General features: G+C 40.8%; 1 long non-coding RNA gene across 1 annotated transcript in view; it reads left to right on the forward strand.

The window, feature by feature from the left end:
- Gm35154 overlaps positions 1-13,476 on the forward strand; it is a 90,216-nt gene extending 76,740 nt beyond the window's left edge. Inside the window, exons 3-4 of the long non-coding RNA XR_380292.3 lie at positions 12,772-12,864; positions 12,985-13,476. This is a non-coding gene — a long non-coding RNA (predicted gene, 35154). The remainder of the gene's footprint in view (positions 1-12,771; positions 12,865-12,984) is intronic.
- Positions 13,477-25,983: the final 12,507 nt, after the last annotated feature.

Below are 25,983 nucleotides of genomic sequence, written 5' to 3' on the forward strand. Positions count from 1 at the left end.
GAATCTTTAGGTTTCATATGTGCATGCTTCTCTGTTGCTTCCCAGTCCATAGCTGCCCTGGATGCCCATTTTATATTTCACTTGCATTGCTGGGGGACATGAGAAGACTGAGGTTCTGGTCCTGGCAGCTAGCCTTTAACCTTTAGGCTGACTTTTGTGTGATGGCCAACTTGTTATACCTGCCTGTGTGGATCCTTGAGTATGAAGTAGGTTTTTGTTGTTGTTGTTGTTTAACATTAATTTTTCCAAGACAGGGTTTTGATGTATACCCTTGGCTATCCTGGAACTCGCTCTAAAGACCACACTGGCCTCAAACTTGTAGAAATCTTCCTGCTTCTGCCTCCCAAGTGCTGGGCCATCACTGATTGAAGAAGTTTTTTACCTGAGGTAATATTTGATAGACTTCACGGGAAGTTCTGAGGCAAGTTGTCTTAGGACTAAGATATTTTCAATGCTATCAAAAAGTCAGAATTATGGGACAGAATCTTGGGCAGCTGAGACTTCTGTCATATATTTTATAGACACAATTAATTTGGTCAAATAGCTTTTTGTTTGACTAGACTTTAATGACTTCATCTATCCTTATGACAAAATGAAAATCTCTATAATTAGAGATAAGGTTTGAAAGGATAGAGTAAATTTTTCCCTGAGGAAGAACCTGGGACACATTCTCTGCCAGGATGCCTAGTTGTAATATGTGTCCTATAAAATGGCAATTCTTTCTGAGTTCTTCTCTATGAGTAGGAATCAGAACCTCTCATTCTTCCATTGTCTTCCATTACCATTGCAACAGTCTTTCCTTCTGGTTTTTCTCAGCCTGCTTCCTTTTGGTCTTCTTCTAGAGGAAGACCTTGAGTTATGGGTTTGTGCTAATGAGTTCCCTGCAGCTGAAACTCAGGAGTCAGCCTGGACTCCTGCTTCCTCCACTCTGTATCAGAAAATCTATATGCTCCGAAATCTGTCTGTTTCTCTCTATCTTCCCCTGCTTTAACTACCTTTATGTCCTGCTGAACTACCTCAGTGGTGACTCACTTCCGGCTTCCTTCTAGTCTCAAACAGAAGTTGTGGTGATCTGTTAAAATAATGAAGGAAAGCACCACTGTGTGCATCTTGTTCCCTCTACTTCCTCTTACGTCACACTCACTCCAGCTCTGTGCTCTAGTCCTTAGTTCTTCAGGATGTCATTCCTCTGCTACTGCCCTGTCCCATACACCCTTCTCTAATTGGACAGTGCATTTGTCCAATTCTAAAAATGTAATTTGCAGCTGGATTAGCTCAAATGCCCATTCCCCAACTAAATGTTCTCAACTTTTCCATCAGTGAAAGTTCCCAAGTTCCAGATACCAACTTTTTCATTCAAAGTGCTTGATTTGCATCTTAATAAGAGATGCTTGTTGGCAGTCTTTTTTAGCTGAAAAATTCTTTTATCAGACTATGACATAGTATTGGTTAGGTGTTCACTGGAGTAGATATATAGGATCCATTTTTTACACTGACTCATATATTGCTAGAACTCTGATAAGCATCAAACAAAATACAGTGAGCATAATTGAGGTCAGATATTTGATCACTGGGTGCATTGTAATGTGTTTTTCTATTCAGTATTTGCTCCAGTAAAGTCAAAGAAGAAATACTTCTCCCTAGGGATTTGCACATGTAAAGCAAATGTTGGCCGGAGAAAGACTTCATGGACAGGCAGTAATGGGGAGCATAATGTTCTTTTCTTCTGGTTCCATCTTCAGGAATGATGCCAGGTCCTTAAATCAGCATTTCTTTCCTTCTTTCTTCAATGGGAACACTATAAATAACAACAGATGTCTATGCTCCACCCCTATAATTTCCAATTCAATAATTCAGGGATACAACCTGAGAATTTACACTTCTAGCAAGTTCTCAGATGATGCTGATGGCACAGGTGTTGAACCACGCTTACTGAAACCACTTAAAGTAATTCTAGTACAAAATTCAGGCCCAGGCTCATCTCCCCAAACAAGGAGGGGTTCATTTGCCAATACCCAAATGTCTTTGTGAGTCTATAGGTATAGTGGTTGAAGAAGTGTGGGTGAGCAGAGGGAGAGCCCTTGATGATCCCACTGTTACAAGTTTGTGGATAATGTTCATGATTAGACAAATACTAATATTTCATTGGCATGTTGTGAGTAAGTAATCATGTTATTGGCTATTGCGTCTCTGGATCTTTTAAAAAATATAGTATATTAACTGGAGCACAACATGTTTTGGCAGGGGCAGGGCACCCACTGTTGTCCAAAGTAAGGTGCTACAAGCTAGCCAGGGAGTAATGGAGCACAAGGAAATCAGACAGACTTAGGTAAAAGCAGCTGCTTATGGATGAAATTGAATTTTAGTTTACACGTCAACTTTTTGAAAGAACACAGGTATGTAGATGGCAGGGTTTGCTATCCACAGAGCAGTGGCTGAAGAGTGCTTTGAGGAGCATGCATGGTTTTTGTTCTGTTTTCACAATCTCCTCCAGATTTCGGTTTTCAAATATGGGTCATGAAGGAGGTCACATGTTAGATATTCTACATATCAGATTTTACATTACAATTCATAACCATAGCAAAATTAGTTATGAATTAATAACAAAATAATTTTATGGTTGGGAGCTTCTTGGTAAAACATAAGGAAATGTATTAAATGGTAGCAGCAGGTTGAGAAACACTGGTTTAGATCAAGGGTCAGTCATTTTATTTTCTCTATAAGGCCAGAGACGGAAAATAGTTTAGGACTTGTGGGTCGTTCTATCTCCAAGACATCTTCTGAACTAGCCCTAGACACTATGTAAATGAATGAGTGTGACTGTGTCCTAATGAAACTTTATTTATAAAACCAGGTGGTAGTCAGATCCAGTACTAAGTCATGAGTAATTAGTGTTTTATTTATTTATCTTTATTTTATTGTCAGTTTTCTTTGATGATTGAACTGCTAGCTAGGACATCTCACATGAACTTTTTGTTTGGTTTTGATCACATACTCCTAGAAGTAATAACATCAAATATTTTAGCACAATGCTTTAATGAATAGACGATAACTTATAAATGGCATATCTACAATGTTCTGCTACATTATTTGCACTATAAAACATGACCCTAAAAACAAGTTTTGAAGGGACATGACAAAATAAATAAAAGCAGATGATCTACTTTACTGAGCATCCTTTTGGCTCTTGTAAACTCCTGTGAGACTTTGGAGGCCTCTCATCTTGATTGGTTTGAGAGTTCTTTGGTGGCATTGTTATGTGTGGTTTACCACTTAGGAGGTACTGCTGCCAGGTGATTTTTGGCTGAATCAACTAGAGAGTTAGCTCTGGATCATCTGTATTAACATGAAAAAGAAGTATAATCAACTGAAAATGAAAGAAGATGACTAGAGGCCAGGAGTTCATTGAGGTTGAGCATTTGGTAGGGCTATGGATGCAGTGAACATGAAAGGAACTTGGTGTCTTCTCTAGGCATACGTGACTTAAAGAAAAAAAGGTACAGAAGCAGCAAGGCTTCCCAAGATCACTCCAGTCATCAACACACAATAAAACAACATTCATGTTCAAAAGGTATGGGTAAAGATTTGTTACTTTCTATGTGACCCTTTATAAATTCTTTATGAATGATCTCTTAAGGAAATTGCAGTATGGAGAAATTACACATGTAAAATTCACTAGCAGTCTTTGGAGGTAACCTATCAAATGGGAGCTGTTTCAGGACCTTTAGAAACTGCAAATTGGAGATTTAATCTGTGATAAAAGGTTTGACCTTGGAATACCTGGTTCTCCAGGTGGTCTAGTACTTATTCCTGGTTCCCATGGAATTGGAGAGGATTCTAAATGTTGGAAGTAAGATGGTTTACAAAGGACCTGGGAGGGTATTTAAGCATTCTGAATAGGAGTAATACAGCAACAGTTGTTTCCACCCACTGTGGGCTTTGGTTTATGGGAACTCTTGGCTGAGTAGCTAGTTCGTCTTACACAGTTGCATCTAATGTCCTGCTCCTGATGGCATATCTGCACAAATCCATTTGCCCTTTCTTCCTTTTTGGATGTACTTCTGGGCATTTCCCTCTCAACATGCTAGGGATGGAAGTCCCCAAAGGTTTGTTCCCTTTCTCTAAGTCAGTGTTTCCATGGTAAGAAGTACAAATATTTTAACTGTGGGTAGACAACAGAAGAGCGTATCTTTTTCTCCTTCCCTTCTTTGACTTTCACTTGAGAACTGCGGCAAACATTTTCTATCATCAAAGTCTCTGGTGCAAAAATGCTGTCTGCACTTTCTGATCTAGCTGTTTGCTTGAGTCTGTCTGTCTATTGTGGTTTGATGTCTGTAGTCACTAACAGACCTGGCACACTGCACAACTGAAGAGAAGTTTAAAAACTGTCCATCTCTCCCTCACTTGGAAATCTTCTAAACAATTATTTCATTAGTTGTTATTGTTATTTTTCCATATATATTTTGGGTACTTTTGTTCTGAGCATAAATTAGAGTATTTTTTTTTCTCCTCCCATCACTCACTGGGAGTATATATCAGAAATATTTGGAGTTTGAAGTTCATTTTAAAAATAGTGATGTTGGATAAGTGTCAAAGGGGGAAAAACAGTGGGCTTACTCAGAATTCAGCACGGGAATCTGATCCATTGGAATCTATCCTTATACAGACCTTGGAGAGACTATAGCGTTATTGTATGGTCCAGCCTGTTCACTCCTCACTTTTTTTCTTTAGTTTCTAGGCTAAAATTTCCCCCTGTTCTCATATTTGAATATAGATTCGTGATATAGGAAAATAACAGCTGACAAAATTGTTTCCAAACAACCATAAGTTCTGGTTATCTGGAATTTCCCAGATGTACAGGGTAAGGGGGAAGCTCAGTGCAATGCATCCCAGAGAGCCAGTGAGCTTTTCCAGGAGTGTGCTTTCAAGAGTTCAGGGCTGGCAAAGGGTTCCCCAGATATGACTTGATGTTAAACATCCGAGTTTATCATCCTCCTGTAGCCAATCAAAAGGGACTTGCTGGGCTGGGAGGAGAGGGAGGCTCTTCCAGGAAGAGTTCATCGTGGAGCTGACAGCATTTTCCAGGACAGAAAGTAAACAGGGGTTTTATGTTGACCTCGGAATGCAGAACTGGTAAAAGCCCCAAACAGAAAAACAAAAATGTCCCATATGGGTTCTAGTAAAAGGCATCATGTTATCTGTCTCCATCCAGAAAAAGACAAAGGGCCTCACGAGAGTAAACAGCAGAGTCAGCTCCTCTTCAAATGCTTCGCTGCACACCTGAGCTGGGTGATGGAGTTTCCTCCATAGGGTTGACAGTCATTGTTCCCACTGTCAGGGCATGACCTTAGACCCACGAGTAACTGGAAGAATTGTCTGCTCTTGAATGGAAGCCTTCCTGTCCGTAAAAGTTGTCACACATCTAATCACAGGTGATATATGGCAACACATTCCTTCTAAATGCACCTTTCATTTTAATTGAGTGTTTGCACCCTTGGCTGGAAAAGAATGCCACCTGTACCCCCTCTCTCAGGCTACTCTCTGTGCTTAAAAGAAAACCTTAAAAATAGATTCTTCAAGTCTTTAACTAAACTGAAGGAGCCTGACACCTTCCCTGTGTATAGGTGATTTATTTTTTTGGTCATGGTATTCAAGGTCCCTATATGTAACAACATTTTTTATTTTAAGTGGTTGCATCTTGAACATTTAATTACTTTTTTAAAAAGTCAAATACAGAAACTTCATTAAAATATTATATGTCCCAAGTTTTAATCAGATATATTTCTGTATAATGACACTGAAGTGGTGGACTCACTTTTAGCACATGTTCTATATGTTACCAGCAGAGTTCACCCTGCACATTACAAAGTGTAGAGCTGTGTGCAGACCTCAGACATTGTTCTGGGGTCAGACATGGGATGATGAGACTTGTGTACTTTTATTTACAATGGTGAATTGGAGCCACGATTATACCTGTGCCCACCAACCTTCTAGAGTCAAAGATAACTTGTATATGTTTATTGCTGCCCTTAAAAAAAAAAAAAAAACATGACAAAAAAACTAATGTGAAAATAAAACCGGGCATCTCTGAGGCTAACCTGATGCCTGCAGCAATTGAAATACTTAAAATTCACTGCAACTGTTTCTTTTTTCCAAGAAATAAACTCTTACTTAATGTGGACAACTGAGGGTCTGACTGAATGACCACGGTCCTCATCCATCTCCTTCTATCCCAGGATCAGCATTGATCTGATGGGATAGTTTCCTCTTTGGAAGGCATCTTCTCTGTAATGTCAGATTACCTCCCACGTGAGACGTTCACCATCTTTCCCATGCTGTTCAGCATCTTTACCGTTTCTGACAGCAGAAGAATCCCGTGTCTCTCTGATTTCACTCAAAAGTGCCTTGTTCCTCCATCATTAGGAGGACCCCTTTTATGATTCTAGCCTGTCATTACTGATCAGTCATTTTCATGGTACCTCTTCTTTTAGCACAGAGTCCCTGGAACACCGGGGTCAGGGCTTTTCATCTTGGATTTTTCACTCCCACCTCTACATCAGTAGAGAGGATAGCACTATATAATTAGTGCTTAGTTGTAACTTATATTTGTAAAATGTCTTACATTTTACAAGGTGTCCTCCCCACCCCATTCTTCTTGTGCTCAATTATCTGGGTGGAATTGAAATAAACTTAAGTAACTGAATTGGGAAATTCTATTAGGGGGTAGAAGGCAGGGTAGACAGTAAGGAAAAAAACGGGACTAAGGTATCCAAAACAAGTGTTATTAAAGCACACAGATAGTTGATTATTCTCAGCTCTCGATGGAGCAAATAGGTTTCCTCAGGTGGCTTCTCACTCCAAGACAATTTGCTCTCAGCTCCATTTAAAGTTACTTTTAGATTATGGGCTCTCGGTGGCTGCTCTACAACTCAAGAGTTATAAGTGAAGACAAGTTTTTTTTTTTCTTTCTTGTGCATCCATGTGTGATAAGAACGATGCTTTCAGTACTACCAGATGATCATATTTCCATATATAGGCACAAAGAAAATGATTTTTGTCATCTCATTTGAGAGTGCTGCATACCTGTGTTTTCTGAGACACTTTTCACAATAACCAAGATATAGAATCAGCTTAGGTTTCCATCAACAGATGACTGGATAAAGAAAATACGGTTTATATACTATATATAACGGAACATTATTTAGCTATAAATACAAAGGAAACTGTCATTTGCAGCAAAACTGCTTACACTGGAATGCATACATGAAATAAGCTGGCCATAGAAAGGCAGATGACAGCACATTCTCCCTTGAATGTAGAAATGTAGAGAAAGGACATCTAAATGTAGAATATAGATAAGACTCTGGAAAGATGGTAGTAGAAGAGATGAGAAGGGTAAGGATGGTTAGAGATGATCCAGGCGTGCTGTCTGCATGTGTATGACAATATCACACTGAATCCTATTGATGTGTTACATTTTGGAGAAAAAAAAAAAGAAAAGAAAAGAAAAACATACCATGAGGAAGAACTCATGTCATGATCAAACCCAAAGGTTTGCTGTGGTTCTATTTCCTCTGAGAATGGGTTTTAGCTAAATCTACACAAAAGAAGAGACATAGGCCATGGTAAAGTAGGCAAGGCAGCAGAACAGAAATAGGAGTCCTATGTCCCAAAAGCCCCTGGAGTCCAAAGGAGTTCGAAAGGCTTTGGCAAAAAAAAAAAAAAAAAAAAAAAAAGAACAGGAAGAGGAAGAAGAGGGAGAGGAGGAGGGGGAGGGAGAAATATTGACAATGACAGAGAATGAAAAGAGCTTTTATTTTTATGATTTACTTATTTTTGTTTTGTATGTGCATTGGTGTTTTGCCTGCATGCATCTCTGTGTGTTGGATCACCTGGAACTGGAGTTGCAGAGAGTTGTGAGCTGCCATTTAGGCGCTGGTAACTGAACCCTGATCCTCTGTAAGAGCAATCAGTGTTCTTAACTGCTGAGCCATCTCTCTAGTTCTGAAAAGAATGTTAACAAAAACAGTCAACGAACGGAAAACTGTGATTCAGTTCTTTATGATTTACTAATTATTTTTAAAAGATATTTGAAAATCTACTCTAGATTCTATCTTGAGCCCCTGACCTCAAGGATACATTCATATCATTGTAAATATACTTTGTATTGTTGCTGTGGATAGGAAAGGTCTTCCAGATCTCATACACTGAAGGCCTGTTGATGTGCAATCCAGAAATGAGATCATGAGGACCCTGCTGTTGTCAACAATTTAATACTCCCTAGTCAACAATTTGATGAACTACTAAAAAGTGTTTAAGAGTTAGGAGTGGGGGACTTAGTTTAAGGGAGTATTCTTGAGATTTCAGTATTGGCTACTGTATCTTCACAATAATTCCTCTCTGCTCTCTGGATAGAATGATGGGAGCCCCTTGCTTGACCATAACCTCTGTACCATGATCTTTTGCCTTGCCAAAGACTCACTATAGGACAAAGTGACCATGGACTGAAAATTCTGAAGCTGTAAATCAAAATAAGTCTTTAGTCTTTTCAGTTGATATGCTCAAGTATTTTGTTACTAGTGATTGAAAGTGGACAAATACAAATATTAAAAGTGGAAAAGGACAATTAAATAAATCCTTCCCTAATCTTCTCTAGGCTTCTCCAGTTGAAGTGAACTTTATTGTTTGTCTGGCTTAGCACACACAGATGGAAGAATGCAGGACATAGCTCCCAGGAGAAAATACTCAACTTTGATATGGTGATCCTTGTCCAAAACAAACTCACTGAGGTAGACGTCTCATCCTCTCTTACCCAATGCCATTCTTTTATACAGGACTTACCTTATTATACATTTCAGTCATTTAGCATCAGAAGGCTTTGACTGTGTCTATTTAATGCATGTAGGATGCATATGAATAGAAGTGCTTACCTGCAGACTTTCCTGTGGATACAAGCTGTACATGTATCTTGAGTTCCCAAAAATGCACCCAACACTTCATAAACAAATAATATTTATAGAGCAAATAAATCAGTGGTCATAGCATAGTTATCTCATCTAGCAGGGGCACCCAAATGTAGTAATCATAAATTCCATGGAAGATTTTATATCTACCACAAATATAAAATGCTGGCTTTAGTACTGTCTGTGGCCACCAAAGTGAGTTGTGACTGGGCTCACCACAGAACGCACTCCTGATATAACTAATGGGACAGTACTCAAGCCTACAACAGAGTGTGCGGTCTTCTCAGTCGCTAGATCTAGGACACTGCCAGACTGCTGACTAGTTACATACAGTATCAAACTAGTCCAAGAGGCTGTGGAGAGATAATTGTGTGAGACAACGGGAGGACATGGGAGACATGATGCACAAGTCATCCTTTCTTGGATTACTCTTGAGTTATTGTGCTCTCCCTGTCTCTCCTTCCTCTCTCTTTCTCTTTCCCTCAATTTGTTTGACTCACTTCACCCATCCTTGTAGGCATAACAGAGAGAGACTTTTGGCATTTTCTCTTCTCTTTCATTGACTACATGGGCCTCGGAGGTCCCAAAGGAAAATAAACGAGGAACAGCTTGAGAAAGATGCTGAAGGACCTCTGGCAGTGTTTGCAGACTCTCCCATCAGGGTTCGTGAATCTTGAAAATCAGAAGACAAGGGAATCTTGCTCGTGTGCCTGCTCCCTCTCTCTTCTGACCCCTCTCTCTCTTCAGGGTCAGATTCTCCAACCCCACCCTTCCTTTCTGTGGCCCTAGAGGGAGGACATGAGTCAGCACTTAGGCTTGCAAATGTGATCTGCTTTTGAGTCCTCAGAAGGTACTCATTTCAGATCTAGGACGTACAACTACAGAGAAAGTCTCCCTCCCACCTCCTTCTGTTCTGTGGTCAGACACTGACTCCCACTTTGTTAAAGAGCTTTAGATGGATCTTAGCTTGAACATTAGAACAACAGTTTTATGCTCTTCTCTCTCTCTCTTTCTCTCTCTCTCTCTCTCTCTCTCTCTCTCTCTCTCTCCCCTCCCCCCCACCCCCGTGTGTTTGTTGAGGAGAGGTCATTAGAAGAATAGAAATAACTCCCACCCAAGTGCAATGGACAGATGGATCTTTCAGAGAACTCCACCAATTTAAACACATGGTGCTTGGCAATGTTGAGTTTGGGAGAGGAGAGAGGGAAGAAGACAACAGAGAGGAGAGCCAGACTTTTGTCCTTTATTCTTCTGAGAGAGGAAGCACATTGACATTCTCCCTTGATTTCTCATTAAAACTTTAAGGCATACCTTTCAATGGATTCTTCTGGGAATGGAACCAAGTTCACCAATTTTGTTGTTTAGCCAATATCCTTTCAGTCCTGTATTCAAATTTTTACTTTGCATGGAAAATTAAACCAGTAGGGTGTTTGCTGCTAACTCACTGTCACACTTTTTTGTCTTGTCTTTTTAGGAAAAGAACAAACAGGATCAAGTGGGGCTGGTTCAGACCTCCCCATGGGTCAGGCAGTGAGGAAGAGGGGAACGGTTTCGCTTCTCTGAGTTAAGAGTAGGGGAAAGTCACACCCCCAGCAGCCCTTGCAGGCAGCAAGCTGATAAAAGGTCCTCTGGAAGCTGTGGTTCTCCAGCCTAGGGAGGATTGAGAATGAGTGCGCTCCTTCCCTTTTCTCTGTTAGGTTCCTGCTGTGCTTGGTTTCCATCTTGCTTGACATGGCCTCTCTTTCCCCTTATCAAAGCAGGCTCAGGTTGGTAACAGATAGTGAGAACCGAGTGCTGTAAAATCCAGAGGCTAGATTCTTGTTTCCAAGTGTCTTGTGGCTAGAACTGACAGGAAGCACTCCTGTCAAGCTCTTGTAAAAATGTCAAATATGACTTTTTTCTATAAAATATTGTTAAACTTGTGTTAAGGACAAGGAATTCAAATATTCTTATCCACCCCCCCCCCACCACACACATAGATCTTGTAAGACTTTTATGCAAATGTTTTAATTTCCCTCAACCCACTAAAACCTTTGTTTATTCAAAGGTCCGATCCTCCAGTCTAGGAATTTAATGGCCTGGAGCAGTGACCCTTTTCTCCTTGGAGCAGTGACACTTTGCCGCCTTTTTTCATTTCCTGTGCACCAATTCTTTTCAGGCTAGCCAATTGAATTAGGTCTGTGAGGTCAGACCACAGCCAATGGGAGAAAAAACACAGACATCATCATAGTAAGTAAAAAATCTGAATGCACTTCCTGTCTGTGTGGTTGGGTCCCAAGCACTTCCTCTTGACCAAGAGTAAAGCATGACTTGTGCAGACCCTTTAGTGGGGATGGCTGTCTCTTTGTAACCTCAAACTTACTTCTCACATCCTTACTTAACAAAATGATCTTGTTTGTAACAGACTTCTAAGTAAAGAGAAGATCAGATCTCCTTCTGGTTTAGATAGCATACCTGTGGAGACTGGGGGAAAAATGATGGACACTTCCTCCTGGTGAGGAATTGGGGATGCGTGAACCTTTGTAATCACCAAGAAAACTAAGAGCATCTATTACATGAGCAGAGCCCCCAGGCAAGGCCACACAACTGCTTAGCAACTGGACAGGAGCAGAGTTTTAGCCTTGCTCTCACTTCCTGCCAGGCTTCTCCTTCCTAATGGGGTGAAGCTAGCCAGGTTGTGATTAATTAATGTGAAGCAGTGATTTGTTCCAATGCGTATGAATATTTTGTTAGAGAGGGAAAATGGCTCTGTGTGTGTGTACGCGCGCATGCGCATGTTTGCATGTGTTTGCGTGCTATACAGTGAGAGGGGAGAAGTATCTAAAATGTTAGAAACAGGATCTAAGTGCTTCGAAATTTCTACATTGTGCAGAACAGCACCTATTATCCTTAAACTTTAGACAACCTACCACTCAGTATCGCATTGGCCTGAGGATGAGTTCAGTTTAATAAACTCTAGAGACACTGCTCTTATGTCTCCAAAAGGCTTGTGTCTGGACAAAGAATGAGGAGAAGTTGGTCGCTACTTTTTGAATCTCACAGCCTTTTCAGATGAACTTAAGCATCTCTGCCTTGGAGGATTGAAGAGGGTCATGACTTGCTGAGAGATCTAGACTGTCTGTGTATTTTTAGAAGTTGAGGAGGTGGCATAACACCACTTAGAGTCCTCTTGGGTTGACTTTAGAATGGGTTTTTAAGGAGTGTCTACACTGAAGGTAGAGCCAAATGAAGGGCTAGGTAATGAGTGGCTTGTATCTTATCCATTTACCTTTGCTTCCTGAAGCTTTTGGGAGACTTTCTGAGGAATTATACATAGATAATTCACATGATAGCTAAAGACTGAAGACCTTTCAGGGGCATTCCAAGAAACCCAAGTCCAAAAAGTCTTGAAAATATTGGAGACATATTTAGTACTGACTGTAGATATGTATGTGTTGATGTCAATCTTTTATTTCATTTATGTTTGTTTATATCTATACCTTATTTTACATGCACAAAATATATTTTATGTATACAATTTTATGTATATTTGAATGAATCATTGAAGGAATGCCTGTTATCCCTCCAAAAGCATATATACTTGCAAGATCATTAAAGTCAATTAAAATTTTTCCTACGGAATCTATCATTTTGATGTTGAAAGAGGTTATACTCATGAAATCACTGTGGCTAGAGACAAGCAAATGTGGCTGACTTTCTCCCTCCCCTCCATTTTTTCCTCTGTTCCTTTCTTCTCACCCCTTATTTCCCTCTTCCTCTATCCTTTCTTCTTTCTTCCTGCCTATCTTTTCCTTATTTATTTTTGAAGGCATATAGAAGCAGAGTTGAGTGAATCTAGCATGTCAACTTGTCTCTATGAACTGAAGAGTCAGGAAAAATCCCCCTTCAATGTCAATGCAAAGTAAGTTAAGACACTAAAAATGAAAATTTTCATAATCATAACTTTTTAAATGGCTAGCTCTCAATATTAGTAATGTTTGCTTAAGACCAAGACTGATCATGCTGTTGTTTCCCACGCCAGAGTATCTGAAGACTTTAAAATACCGGGCACACCAAAGCCATTGGAAGAGGAAGAGGCAAACAACAAAAACCCCACCACCTGACAGTTCTGGTGATGACGTGGACCAGCCAGGGCTCAAGTATCTACTAATGGAAGGCTAAGCAGGTGCAGCACCCTGGAGGACTGTTTGGTACTTTCTGCTGAACCTAAACAAATGAATACCCCATCACCCAACAGTTTCTCTCCTACCTCAAACCCAAGGGAAATGAACACATGTGTGTTCCTGATGCATGCAAGAGTGCTCCAAGCAGCACTATCTGTAATGGTTCCCAACTAGAGACTGCTCAAATGTCTATTATTGGAAGACTGGATAAAGATTGCAGTGTAGGTCATAATGAGTAAATTGTGACAAACTACACTATAGAAGAATCTGAATCTCACAAGCCAAATACTGAACCTGGACACACACACACACACACACACACACATAAATTAAAGTTTTATTTCTGAAAATCTTCTGCTGGGCAAAATTATCATGTAGTTTTGTTTCTGAAAATCTTCTGCTGGGCAAAATTATCATGTGGTATTAGCTGCTATAGTAATGTTCGCCTTGGAGGGATGTAGTGTGCTTAAAAAGACCATGTAAGAGCTTTTCTTTTAAAGTTTTTTTTTAATATATACTTTTCAGAGTTTCATGCAGAATTTTATTTATGTTTTATTTGTGTCATTTCTACTCCTCCATTATCTGTCCTCCAAGTTCCTCACCCCCTCTTAAATTCATGACCCCCTTTTCTTTAATTACTGTTACCTATTGTTAACCAATCAGGGAGCTTATCCCTGGTGGTGGTAGGGAGGAACCAATCTTTCCTCTTTCGACAGCCACTGAAGCTCTTTGTTTAGGGGTGAGACCTTAGAAAATGTCCCCTCTCCATGCTGGTACATCAGTTGAAGTTACCATTATGTGGGTCTTGTTTCGGTAACTATACAGTTAAGATTTTATAAGTGGAGAGTTTCCACTTTGTGTCTAGAAGACACTCAGTAGCAGCAGGCTAGGCTTGCCCCCTCATACACATACACACACACAATGTATATCTATTTTTAAGTAAGCTTGTTGTAGTGTTTCCCTCTGACTTTTTCAAACATCCTTACCATGATTTGTTCCTCCTGCTTCACTCTCCCTGTATTACTCTCTCTCAGTAAAACTGCCTCAGATTTTGTTTTTTCCTTTTCTGCTTTCACAGTACCTGTTTCCTACTACCCTGTCTAGAGGAGCCCCTTCTCTTTGCTTCCTCCAAAGTCCATTTGAAGAGTTTTTGCTCTGTATTGCCTGAGCTGGGCCCTGGCACACTGGTATCTTTTGTGAAAATTCTCTGAGCTCCAAACTGGCATTTGTGTGCTTGTCTATCTACAGATAATAACCCACAAGCAGTCTTCCTGCTTATGGAATGACTAATTCCACCGTTCTTGAACAGTTGTTCTTGTGGTGGTTTCCACACAGTCCTGCAAAAAAACCATGAAGTCCAAAGGGGGAAAATCACTATGGATATAGTTTATTTCTATGTCCCAAAGCATTTGATTTTGACTATTCTCAGAATTAGAGAAAATACTTTTCTTTCCCAATCTAAATATATAGAAGTTTACTTTCTATAACAAAATTTAAATTTAATTTAATTTAGCATCAAATGACTTGGTAATTACCAGCCTTGAAGTGATATTGAATATTTATACTATTACCCATATCTTAGGTTCACACATCACATTTTCCTTAACACTGGGAATGAATGGGACATTTAAGTTTTTGGGCAAGATAAGGTCAGGATGACAGGCAACAATGGGAAACCATGTTAGACATGCTGACCTTGGTCAAATGTTCTTGATGTTTTTCAGAGCAGACTTAGAAGTCTGTTCTTTGGACTTCATGGTTTTCTGCAGGACTATGTGGAAGCCACCACAAGACTGACTGTTCAAGAATGATGGAATTAGTCATTTTCTTAAAAACTCCTAATATGGCTAGATTAGTTAATAGATAAAGAGTCACATTGGACATGAAGTCCTATTTATATAAGAGGGGCATTGTAAAGTGGATCAAAAAGTTCAAATACTCAAACAACAGCATTGTTGTGATGGGCAGGCAACTCTAGGCATTTGGTGCTACCCAGCACTGATATCCTCAGCGTCACACAGTACCCATTTGATTTGATCTCAAAGCTAGAATTCTAAGGACTATAACCTTAGGAACATGGGGAGAGGTCTACGAGCTTTTTAAAAGTGTGTGTGTGTGTGTGTGTGTGTGTGTGTGTGTGTACATGTTTTCCTGTGCATGAATAGAAGAGGGTAAGAATATTAACCTCTACTTCAAGGGTAATAAAAGTCCATCTGAATTTCCATTTGCTATGTCAGCAAAGAGTATATGAATTCAATAACTCATTTAACAATATGACAAAATATTTATAAAGACTCCCTCACATATAAAATCCATGCATGGTAGTGCACATCTATAATTGAAGTATACATTTATAACCTGAGCACTGAAGAGGTCATCAGAATGGTCACTACAGGTGCAAGGCCAGCCTGGGGTACCTAGTGGCTTCTAGACTGTGTAGGACTACTTATGAAGATCTGTCTCATAAAACAACCACCACTACCAAAAAAAAAAAGTCCTAAGAAATATTAAGTGTAGGTTTTTGTTTACAAAATGTCTAGAGTCATTTTGCTTCCATTTTCACTGCTAAGTTTTTAAGTCTATGGTTCATATCCTATCTCTGTAACTCCTTGGACCCAATCTCCATTCCAGCTCTTTAACCCTTTATTCAAATTGGCTCCTAGAAATCACTGCTTGCCACTTCAGCCTCTAGTGTGCTTTCTTTCAACCCATCCCCACTGTCTCTCATCATTATTTTTCTTCTTGCTCCGGAAACCGTCTCACTTCTTACACCTCTGGCATGTACTCCTCTATTTCCTGCTAACGTCCTGTCTGTTCCGATGTTTCCCAGACGCCTTTGCTTCAGTCTTCAACGCCCTCCTACCCGAGGTTTCCACCTACGTCTTCCACTTCTCACAGGCCACTACAGTGTGCAGAGACTATCCCTGTTCTCATGGCTGCAAGCATGTGGGGACGGTGACTCACAGATTTACAGCTCATGTCCTGTTCCTTGCTCACGGTTTATTCCCATCTCTCTGACTGACCATTGGTCATTTTCACTTGAAATTCTTCCCAGAGTCTCAAATTCAACAACAGCTAGCTAGCTGAGCTTGCCCTCTCCCCCACAAAAACACTTCCCTTTCCTAGTTCCTCGTTTCTGCCCCACAGTCCAGTCTCACGGTCATTCCTGCTGAAAACAAGGAATCCATCTCAACCGTGTCTCTCTCATCCTTACCTTTGCTCACCTGAAATTCCCTATCATGTCTGAAAATTCAGTTCTACTGACTTGTTTCCCCCAAACTTCCCTTACTTTCTCGAGGTTCTTTCTTTCTTGATCATTTACAATGCCTTCTAGCCAGCCTCTCTGACTGTACTTCCCGTCTGTCAGCCTGATCTCACACATTACTCCACGGTTCTCTGAAACAACGTTTCACACTGCTTCCCTGTACCCAACTCTTGGTCCTCCTACGTTATTCATTGTTCTTTCTCGATTGCAGACTATAAAGCAAATAATTATTCTTTGGGTCCCAAAAGATACTGAATACCATGCTAAATTCTATCTTCAAAAGATACAATTGTTGCAGAAATCAAAGGAGAAACCTCTACCACTCAGGTTAGAAAACTAGATTAGTGTCTAAATAACACAATAAATGGGGACAAATGAGAAACTTACCAGTGCTACATGGACCAGGTATAGAACAGCAAGACCAAAAAAAAAACCCAAGTCTTAGATTATGTAATTCTGAACGCTGCTCAGCTGAAGGCTCGGTGAGAGAGCTTTCCTAGGATGAGGGTACCAGTAATTGATCAGAGGAAAGAGATAAAGCAAGTTTGCTGTTGCAACTTTCCTCCTCAGCTTGCCAATGTCGGTAGAAACCCTGCCCCTGGGGGATTCAGCTGTAAATTTATGGTGTTGGAATAATTGATGAACTCCAGGGAGTTTTTACTGAATTCTTATTGGTTCACTTTTTGATGGACTTTTAAAAACTATTACTGACTCTTTGTGACTTCTGTGAACTAGAAAATCACTAAGTCCAAGTTCAAGTGACTCCAAGGTAAATTTTTATGTGCAATGACAGTGTCGGAGAAGTTTCTAGGCCTTGTTTTAGACTATGCTTGGCCAGGCTCTTATATACACCCTTTCTTCAGAGAAAGGACACAAGGAAGAATATTTCAAGTCAGTTATACCAGATGTTGGGGAGAAGATGTTGGAAGAAGATAAAATAACTCAGCAAATTAACTTAAGAAGGAAAAGAGAGGCTTAAAAAAACGTTTTTTAAAAAATCTATTTTTATTTAAGAAGGGAGTTGGTGTGTGACTTTGTACTTTGTTCTTAAAATCACTTTTATTTTCCTAGCCACACCACATTGATAAAATCCAGATGAGTCTTTGGCTACATTAACTTGCTGGATAGCTTTGTCAAATGTTGTCCATCTAGAAAAAGGCTATCCATCTTGAGTCTCACCACAGCCTGCTATATACTATAGCTACAAGTAAGAAAAGCCTTTTAAAAACTCTCTTGTTACTGCTATTGTGTTGAAGACCCTCACCCTTGACCCAGCCATCTTGCTTATAGAAAACCATTTTTTTCCCATGAGTGTCTAGTGATATGTGTGTGTTTGTACTAACAAGACTGAGACATACTTGGCAGTACTGCTATTATGTTTACAAATCTAGGTTCAGTAAAAGATCCTGCCTCAATAAAGTAGAGAGTAGCCAAGGAAGGTGCCTGGCCTCTACTTCAGAGGTGAACAGCTTGTCCAACATTACCAAAAATGTTGCTAAGGCAGGAACAAGAGAATGTCTAAGGGACTTAGGAGCCTGAAAATCACCAGAAACATTGTATGTTGTATGTTATATGTTGGGAACAGAACCCAGCCAAGAGTGGATTGAAGAGAGAATTGGGATGTGAGGAAATAGAAACACCAAAATCTAGATGACTCTACAGTGGAGGAGCTGGAGATGAACAGGAAAGGAATGATAATTAGGGGTACAAAGGGCCAGCAGTCAAGGTAGTTGATTATAGAGTCTGTCCATAGCTTTACATGAATGATTCAGAAGGCAGGGAGACACGAGTGATATAGAAAAAGGAGATACTACAAGGAGGGTCCCTAAACAAGGATAATTCTAGAGTTCACAGGTGGAATTGCCTTTCAATATAAGGGATGCATCTTTCACCATATTCAGAGGGTTTTATGAGTGTGGCTATTGATCAGACATACCAGATCTGTAGTACTGAAAAGAGAAGGAAGGAATAGCATTAATTCTTTAGTTGCAAACAATAGATGATATTTATAGTTAAGTTAAGAAACGAATAATGGGTTGGATGAATTATGGTACCTTAAAAACAAAGAAAGGAGGAGCTAGAGAAAGTAACCAAGGAGCTAAAGGGATCCACAACCCTATGAACTAACCAGTACCCCCCGGAGCTCGTGTTTCTAGCTGCATATATATCAGAAGATGGCGTAGTCGGCCATCAGTGGAAAGAGAGGCCCATTGGTCGTACAAACTTTATATGCCTCAGTACAGGAACAAGAAGTGGGAGTGGGAGGGTGGGGGAGTGGGAGGGTGGGGGAGTGGGTGGGGGGAGTGTGTGTGGGACTTTTGGGATAGCATTGGAAATGTAAATGAAATAAATACCTAATAATAATAATAATAATAAAACAAAGAAAACCCACTATTAGTGAGTGATAATCCTCCTGATGTCTAAGGGGGCTTGGCTCTAGCTCAGTTCTTTGGACAGAGAAACAGGTAAATGAAGTTTACTTGAAGATCTAGCCTGTCTCTCAGAGAACAATAGCATGATGGGGTCAAGAATTTCCTGATTTTTCCACTGTACAAAGGTGAGACATCTCCATAAAGTGGGAGTCACACATCTTCTCCTGTTGGTCACTTACTTGCTGTCCTCCCACTGTTCATTGTCGAAAGCTTCCCAGCAGCTGTGTTCTAGCCTTCTTCCTCAGGAAGTGGAACATCTGTCTCTAGGCACCTGGTCAGAAAGTGCCACATGCTGACAAGGCCCTTCTTCATCTGGAGCTAGGCCAGGAGAGAGTCTGAGCAAGTAAATGGGATTCTTGGAGCATTCCAGTTCCCATGTGGTCTCTCAAACAGGTGGCAGAACAGAACATCAGCATTTTCAGTACAGTACCTGTACTCAAAGGAATTACTGGGTATCAGCAGAGGTAGCGCAGTGAAGCCCTCTATCCAGGGAATACATTTTGACATCTTTTCTTGCACACTAGCTATCCTGATCCTGATATTACTGTGTTAAGGAGCACTTGACTTCCTCGCTAGCCTCTATTACTACTTACAGCTATTGGCAGCGTGCAGCACATCCCCAGCCATCCGGGATGGCAATGTTCATTTGACCTGTTTGTCCCTTTTCCCATAGTGAACTTTGAAAACAAATTCTCTAAAGACTTTTCAGTTTTTTGAGGATTATACACACTTACCAAACTCCAAAAGGCTTTTGATGCTGAAACGAAGTCTTCTAACTTATTAAATCTTAGGGGTAAGAATACTTGTGTTATCCAAGGAACAACTCAAGAGCCATAGAAAAATCTCCATGATCACTCCCCTCTACTTCTTATCCTAAGAGTAACTGGTGGAATATAAACATAGAACTTCCCACATATAATCTATAAGATCAGTCTGGATACTCTAAGCCTGAGCTCTCACTCAGTGCTTTCCTTTTTCCCTTTCCTTTCATTATTAACTTTCCTTGATTGGTTGCTTACATCTGGTGACTCTTCTTTTCTGTTGTGAACCTTTTTTGAGTCAGGAGGACAGTATTGTGTCCACACTTGTATTGCTACATCTTCTCAGAGGCCAGGACAGGTTTTGCATATGGTAGGCGGAGGAGACTTCTTTGTTACTATGTTACCACTGAGAATGTTACTTGGAAAAAAGATACTCTGCATCTTATCCTCCAGAGGCTGGTGCATCTACTCAGCAAGCAGTGGATTTGTGCACAAAAGCTTTTCATTTGATTCCCGAGTCTACCTCTTGCTCTATGACTGGGTATCAAGTCACTCATTACCCCTCAATCTTCGTTTCTTCATCTTTAACATGAACAGTCCTTATCCGACATGATTAGTGAGATGATCAAATGAGATCAAGATGCCAATGTGTTTTAAAGCCTATATAAAATGAAGAGTTTAATAATGATCATGGAGTCAGAACAAAGGAAGCAGGATGGCCTAATGACTATTGTTAACGCCCACCTGTGGTCTGCTAGGCCTCTGATCTTTATACCCTTAGCACCTAGCACAGAGGTGTACAGGTGAGGTCTCAATAGCCTTTTGCTTTTCCAGTGAATACCAATAAAGTCAGTTTCCATTTTATTTAGGTGCTTTCTTGAGGAGTGGAAAGTAGATGGTTGCTGAGCATTTCATGTGTATGTGGATCTGGATGAAGAAAGGGAGTCACTAGATGGAGTATGTTCTTCATGCTAGGGGTTTCTGGAGGGTGGGGTGCTTCTAGAAGCTTCTGGGATTCTGAACACTGGCCTGCCCAGTGCAGTTTGCATAACCAATGAGGCAGGTAGTCCTGATTACAGCTCTGTATTGTTGCTCTATTCCTGGGATGCTCATGCCCAGATACTATACAGAAAGCTTTCAACACTCAGACTGATGCTCTGAGAGTCCCACTTTGGAAGGTTGAGTGGCTGGACAAGAGACAAGGAAATGAGGCGGACTTCCATTGACCACAGTAGGAGAAAGAACGGTGGGGTAGGAAGTGGATGATACGGGAACAAAGTCTAACTTCCTGTGTCTTTGAAGTGACCACGGATTTGGAATGCACAGAATTTTCTGGTGTGCTCTTTCGGTTTTACCCACTGAATAACCAAACCACCTTCATTTGTGTTCATAAAGTCTTTTCACTGAAAACGTATTTTTTGATAAATTAGAATAACAATTTAACCAAATCTTATTTGTGTTGGCCATTTGCTAAAGAGTTACCTAATATAACATGGATTCTTAATGTTTCACAAAGTATATCCTGTTTTAATTTTATTATAGTCCCGTTTCCTTCCTTTGCTACTCTTGAAATATCTGGCTGGTCAGGAACAAATTCTTTTCCTTTTTTCCAACTGATGAATCTACCAAGGAGTGGGGGTGTTTTCTTTTCTTTATTGACCTGCTTTAGCAAGTAAGTTGATGTAGAGGACCCTAGCCTGTGACTCTGTTCACTTTCAAGCTCCAGCCCAGGCCTTGATTGGGAAAGTCCTTCTCAGCCCTGGTTAATAGGTCTGTTGGGAGCCTAGAGGGCCTGCTTGTTTGTTAGACTTTGTTGTGACTGTCTGTCAACATCCAGTCAGCCAGCCTCCTGCTCAGCTGAAGCTCTGTTGTCATCTTCCCACGTGCCTTCATCTTCCCAGGGGCAGTGTTTTGTGTTTTGGTTGCTTTGTGGATGCAGAGACCTTCATCCTCCTGCTGAGCCTTTCTCAATAGTAAAATATGACCTCTGTGGGAGGATGTGGGACAATCCGAGCCTGGGCTGACAGAGTAACCTGGAACACTGGGACTGAACACAAACAAGGACATTGCAGCTTGAAGAAGAGAAAAACCTGACAGAAGCAACATGTATCTAAGTGTCTTGGCTTTGAGCCAGAACAAGGAATCCAATTATACTTCTCTGCGGACAGGTTTGTTTCTTTGGTAAGTGCATTTGTTTTGCTTTAATCCCATGGAAATAAATGAGAGAATAAAAACCAGGTTGAGAGTCAGCCTTTCATTCACGATTTTTCTTTCGAGGGCATCAAGATGGAAAAGATCCTTTGGAGCTTGAAGAACGGTGTAATTTGTAGAAGAGCTAATTAAAGCTTATAACCTGAGTTACATCTCTGGAACTCTAAAAGCTAAGCAAAGACCTTAAACCCACAGGACTAGAGGATCCTTGCCCCATCTATGTGATGCATTCTGCGTACTAACTCCCCCATACAGGGACATGCTGTTCCACTGACCTAGCTATCTCTAGTTGTAGTTACTCTTCTATAAAGGATGAGAGTCTTTGCAACCAAGCCTGAATAACAACAAATGCCTCTCACTCACAGCTTCTGGCTTGCACTTTATCCTTTTTTGCCTGTATTATATGCTTGTAAGGAGATTTCTATATCAATAAATTGCATTTTACCCCTTGGTTCTCCGTCACAGATAGAAGCAATTACCAAAGGCACACAATTATGTTAAATCTAGGAGCTTCTTTCACAACATTTGAAATCCTACAGATTTTACATCATTTGTGAAGAACCTCCTTCATTTATTGTTATGGCTGCCTAGTGTAGCTCTTACCCTATGATCTTTCCTTGGGGCTTGCAATTAAATGAGTAATGATCTTGGAAGGTTAAGTAGATATGATTGTGAAAACCTATTAAATCCAATTATATTTTTTTTTCCGTGACCATGAAACACAATCTCTAAAAGCTGAAGTTGTGCAACTCCCTGGAAGGCTCTCGGCTCAGCTCACTGTTGCATCTAATGAAAACAAAACCAAAAATAAAACACAAGTGATCCATGAGGCTGTCTCTTTGAGCCTCATTGCCTGTAATTGTAAACATCTGAAGTTAGGATTTTCAGGAAAAGCTCTGCCCTGCAATCTGTGCAGAAAGTTAAGAATAGCCCAGCCTAATCACTGTTTTTGTCTGATGGCTCTCCAGACTCTTGTCACGATTGTCTCAACACAGGTAAGTTAGGCGTCCCGTTTGGGGCACATAAGCTCCGTTCTGAGTAGAAGAACCATCATCTACTGGAGTCCAGGCCATCTGCTATTCTTATTTGGTCAACTAAGACACTTCGCTAGACATTTCAACATGACTCTCTTAAGGACTGATTGTTTCCCCTGAGGTGAGATGTTGACCTAGGTTGGCACAGTTGTCACCTGGGCATGGGCGTTGTTCTGGTGGCAGTTGCACCCGATACTAAGGAAAGGGTGACTTATGCCACTATCACCCGCCTTGCTTCAAAGTGGGAGGCTCTTCAGTTGCCTGGTTACCGAGCTGTCACAAGATTTAATGACCTGTATAGGGTGGAACCCCTTTGGATGAGTTGCCCTCAGAATGTTAACATCAGCTCCTCTTTGTCATCCCAGTAAGCATGATAATAATAAAGTAGTGCTTCCTCTTCTAGAGGCATTAGCTTTCCACTTAAGCTTATGAAAGGTTTAGGCTGTTGGTCTGCTTAGAAACCTAGTTTACTCTAGTCTCAAGAACAATGGTTCACACTAAAAGAAAAGGGGGGGATTCATTTCATTGTAGTGAACATTAGGTTTTACTAAGTACGTTTCCATGGCTCCTGCCTCCATCAGGCAAGCCTGTGAGTTAGACATTGATGGGGGGGGGTATCTTCCCTTCCCTGTGAGCTGGATGCTGAAAGCATGCCTTCTCCTCTTCCTGTGACGTGAGAACTGGGGAGCATCATAGACTGCTAAGGCATAAGCTTAACATCACATCTTACTTCAGTGTCTGCTTCTCTCGCCCAGCTCTGTCCCTTTTCCTGACTTGATCCTCTTCCCCTCCCCTTTCTCTGCTTCTTTCTCTTTACCAATGCCTTGAATATTTGGCTCTAAAATTACTTGATGATGGTTTTAGGGCAAAATGACTTATGGCTGGTGAGATGGCTTACAGGTCAAGGGCCCTATCACCAAGCCTGATGAGCTGAGGTGGATCCCATAGGTGGAAGAACACAACTAAATCTTGTAAATTGTCCCTTGATTTACACAAGTCCTGTGGTACTAGTGCCCCCAATAAACAAACACATGTAAAAAATTAAAGGACTTGATAGCATGCCAGGAAAGTAAACATTACTGAAACAACCGCCCCTCTCCATCTCCAAATCTTCTGGAAGAGGTTGTGAATAGTTTTTTGAGGAGCTTAATGATGCTGTTTCATTGACCATTCAAATATCCAGGAACCTGAATTGTCCTTACAAGCTGACCCAAGACCACAAGCATCTTAAAGTTGTTTTCTGCCTTGTGGACACACAGTTCAGGTTTGATTACTCTCAGAGGTATAAAGGGAGCTCAGAGAGATGGTCCCTCCCTCTGCTTAAGTGTTGTCTATTCATAACAAAGCTGAGGCTAAAAATAAAATGTGATTCAGTCCAGGTTACAGGTGTGTCCATCAGGAGAGAAACCTTAGCTTCACAAGCCATTTCCATTTAAATCAATAAAAACATCCTTTTGTCCAATGAAGAATGCAATTGCAAATCTCAAGCTGTGTGGTTTGTCCAGTCACAGTGACTTTAGTTTGAAAAAAAAATTTTTTTTTTGCAGCAGTTTTTTATGGAAACGGCAAATCCATGCTACAAATGATCAATTTCTAAGGTGTTTCATTGTGTATATACTGCTTGTGTTCTGGGTGAACGCTAGCCAGTCCCTTTTTGACTGAAATGCTGAGCAAAGAGTAGAATGGGGCTGTCTATCAACACTGCGCATGCTCCACTGCAAGGCTGAAAGGTCTGGGGCAGCCAAGGGCATTTACAGTAAATGGGTCATGGCCTCTGAATCGAAAGGACCTACGGCTCTCTACTGGGTTATTTGCTCTTTAGACTGTGTTTGCCTAAGTTGTTGATCATAAACACCAAGGCGAAGAAGACCATTTCCTGACTAAGAATCCCTTTGATATTCTAGCAATGACTCATGGAATCACACATGCCCACAGAGTGGCCAGCGTCACCTTCTGAGGTTTTCACGTAGGGCACGTACAACTCGTAACACAGGAGGAATCAAATCTCTGTGTCAGCCTGAATTCCTGGCACGCACACTCTCTCCTGTCCCATAATCAGGACCTGGGTAATTTGGGGTCCACAAACCCCTTTGCTCCACAGGACTTTCCTTGGCTTACTGCTTGTAAACTCACTCTGTAACTGCACACCACACCAGCTCCTCTGCCTGGGACATTTTGTTCTCTTTTGCTACACTGTCCTTTTCTCCATGGTAGGGTCCCTGGTGGGCACTTCTCTTTGGTACAGAGCATGGGTATGTCCACACTTAGAGCTGACTCATTAGTGAGAGAAGGTAAATGTATAGGGCCCAACTGTCCACCATTTCTCTCTCTTCCTCCTTCTTCTCTTTCCTTCCTTCCTTCCTTCCTTCCTTCCTTCCTTCCTTCCTTCCTTCCTTCCTTCCTTCCTTTTGTTCCTTCCTTCTTTCCTTCCTTCATTCTTTTCTTTCTTCTTTCCTTCCTCCCTCTTTCTTTTCTTCCCCTTTCCCTTTCTGTTCCTCCCTCCCTCTCTCCCTCCCTTCCTCTCCTCCCCCACCTCTCCTTCTTCCCCAAATGTAGATTGTGACAAAACGCAGGTATCATAGTGGATTTGAGGAGAAAGTGGTGAGTTATGATTTTACCAGAAGTTTAGATAAATGCATGATCTTGATAGAGACATTTGTCTCAGATTAGAGAAGAGTGCCGATTAGAGATATTCTGGCTCCCTTTTACCAGAGCTGGGAAGAAAGGAAACTGTGTCTCGAGCATTAATGGATACTGAGTGTACTCAGGCTCTGGCAGGAATAGTTTAGAAAGGATAACTTGGTTACTACTACCTCTCTGCACTTCATCTAAACACAAGGGTGATTTTGAGGGTGACACAGGAAAATGCTTCTTGGTGTTAAACAAGTATTTCCCTTTAATTAATATCAATATTTTAGTATCATTCCTATTATTATACATAGGGTATATGAAAATGTTAAATTTTTATTTTATAGATGTACATTATCTTGGGATAAGGTACACTGTCACCTCCCCCAGACATTACTCTAGCACACATGCTATTAGCAGCCGTGATTATCTCCATTTCAACCAGGAACTGGTTGCATATGTCCTAGTTACTTAAAGCATCTCTGGGTCTCTGGGAAGCTTTGCTGTTTGTTGACACTCTTTCTCT

Source organism: Mus musculus, chromosome 10, assembly GCF_000001635.26.
Source record: "Mus musculus strain C57BL/6J chromosome 10, GRCm38.p6 C57BL/6J".
Classification (NCBI taxonomy): Eukaryota; Metazoa; Chordata; class Mammalia; order Rodentia; family Muridae; genus Mus; species Mus musculus.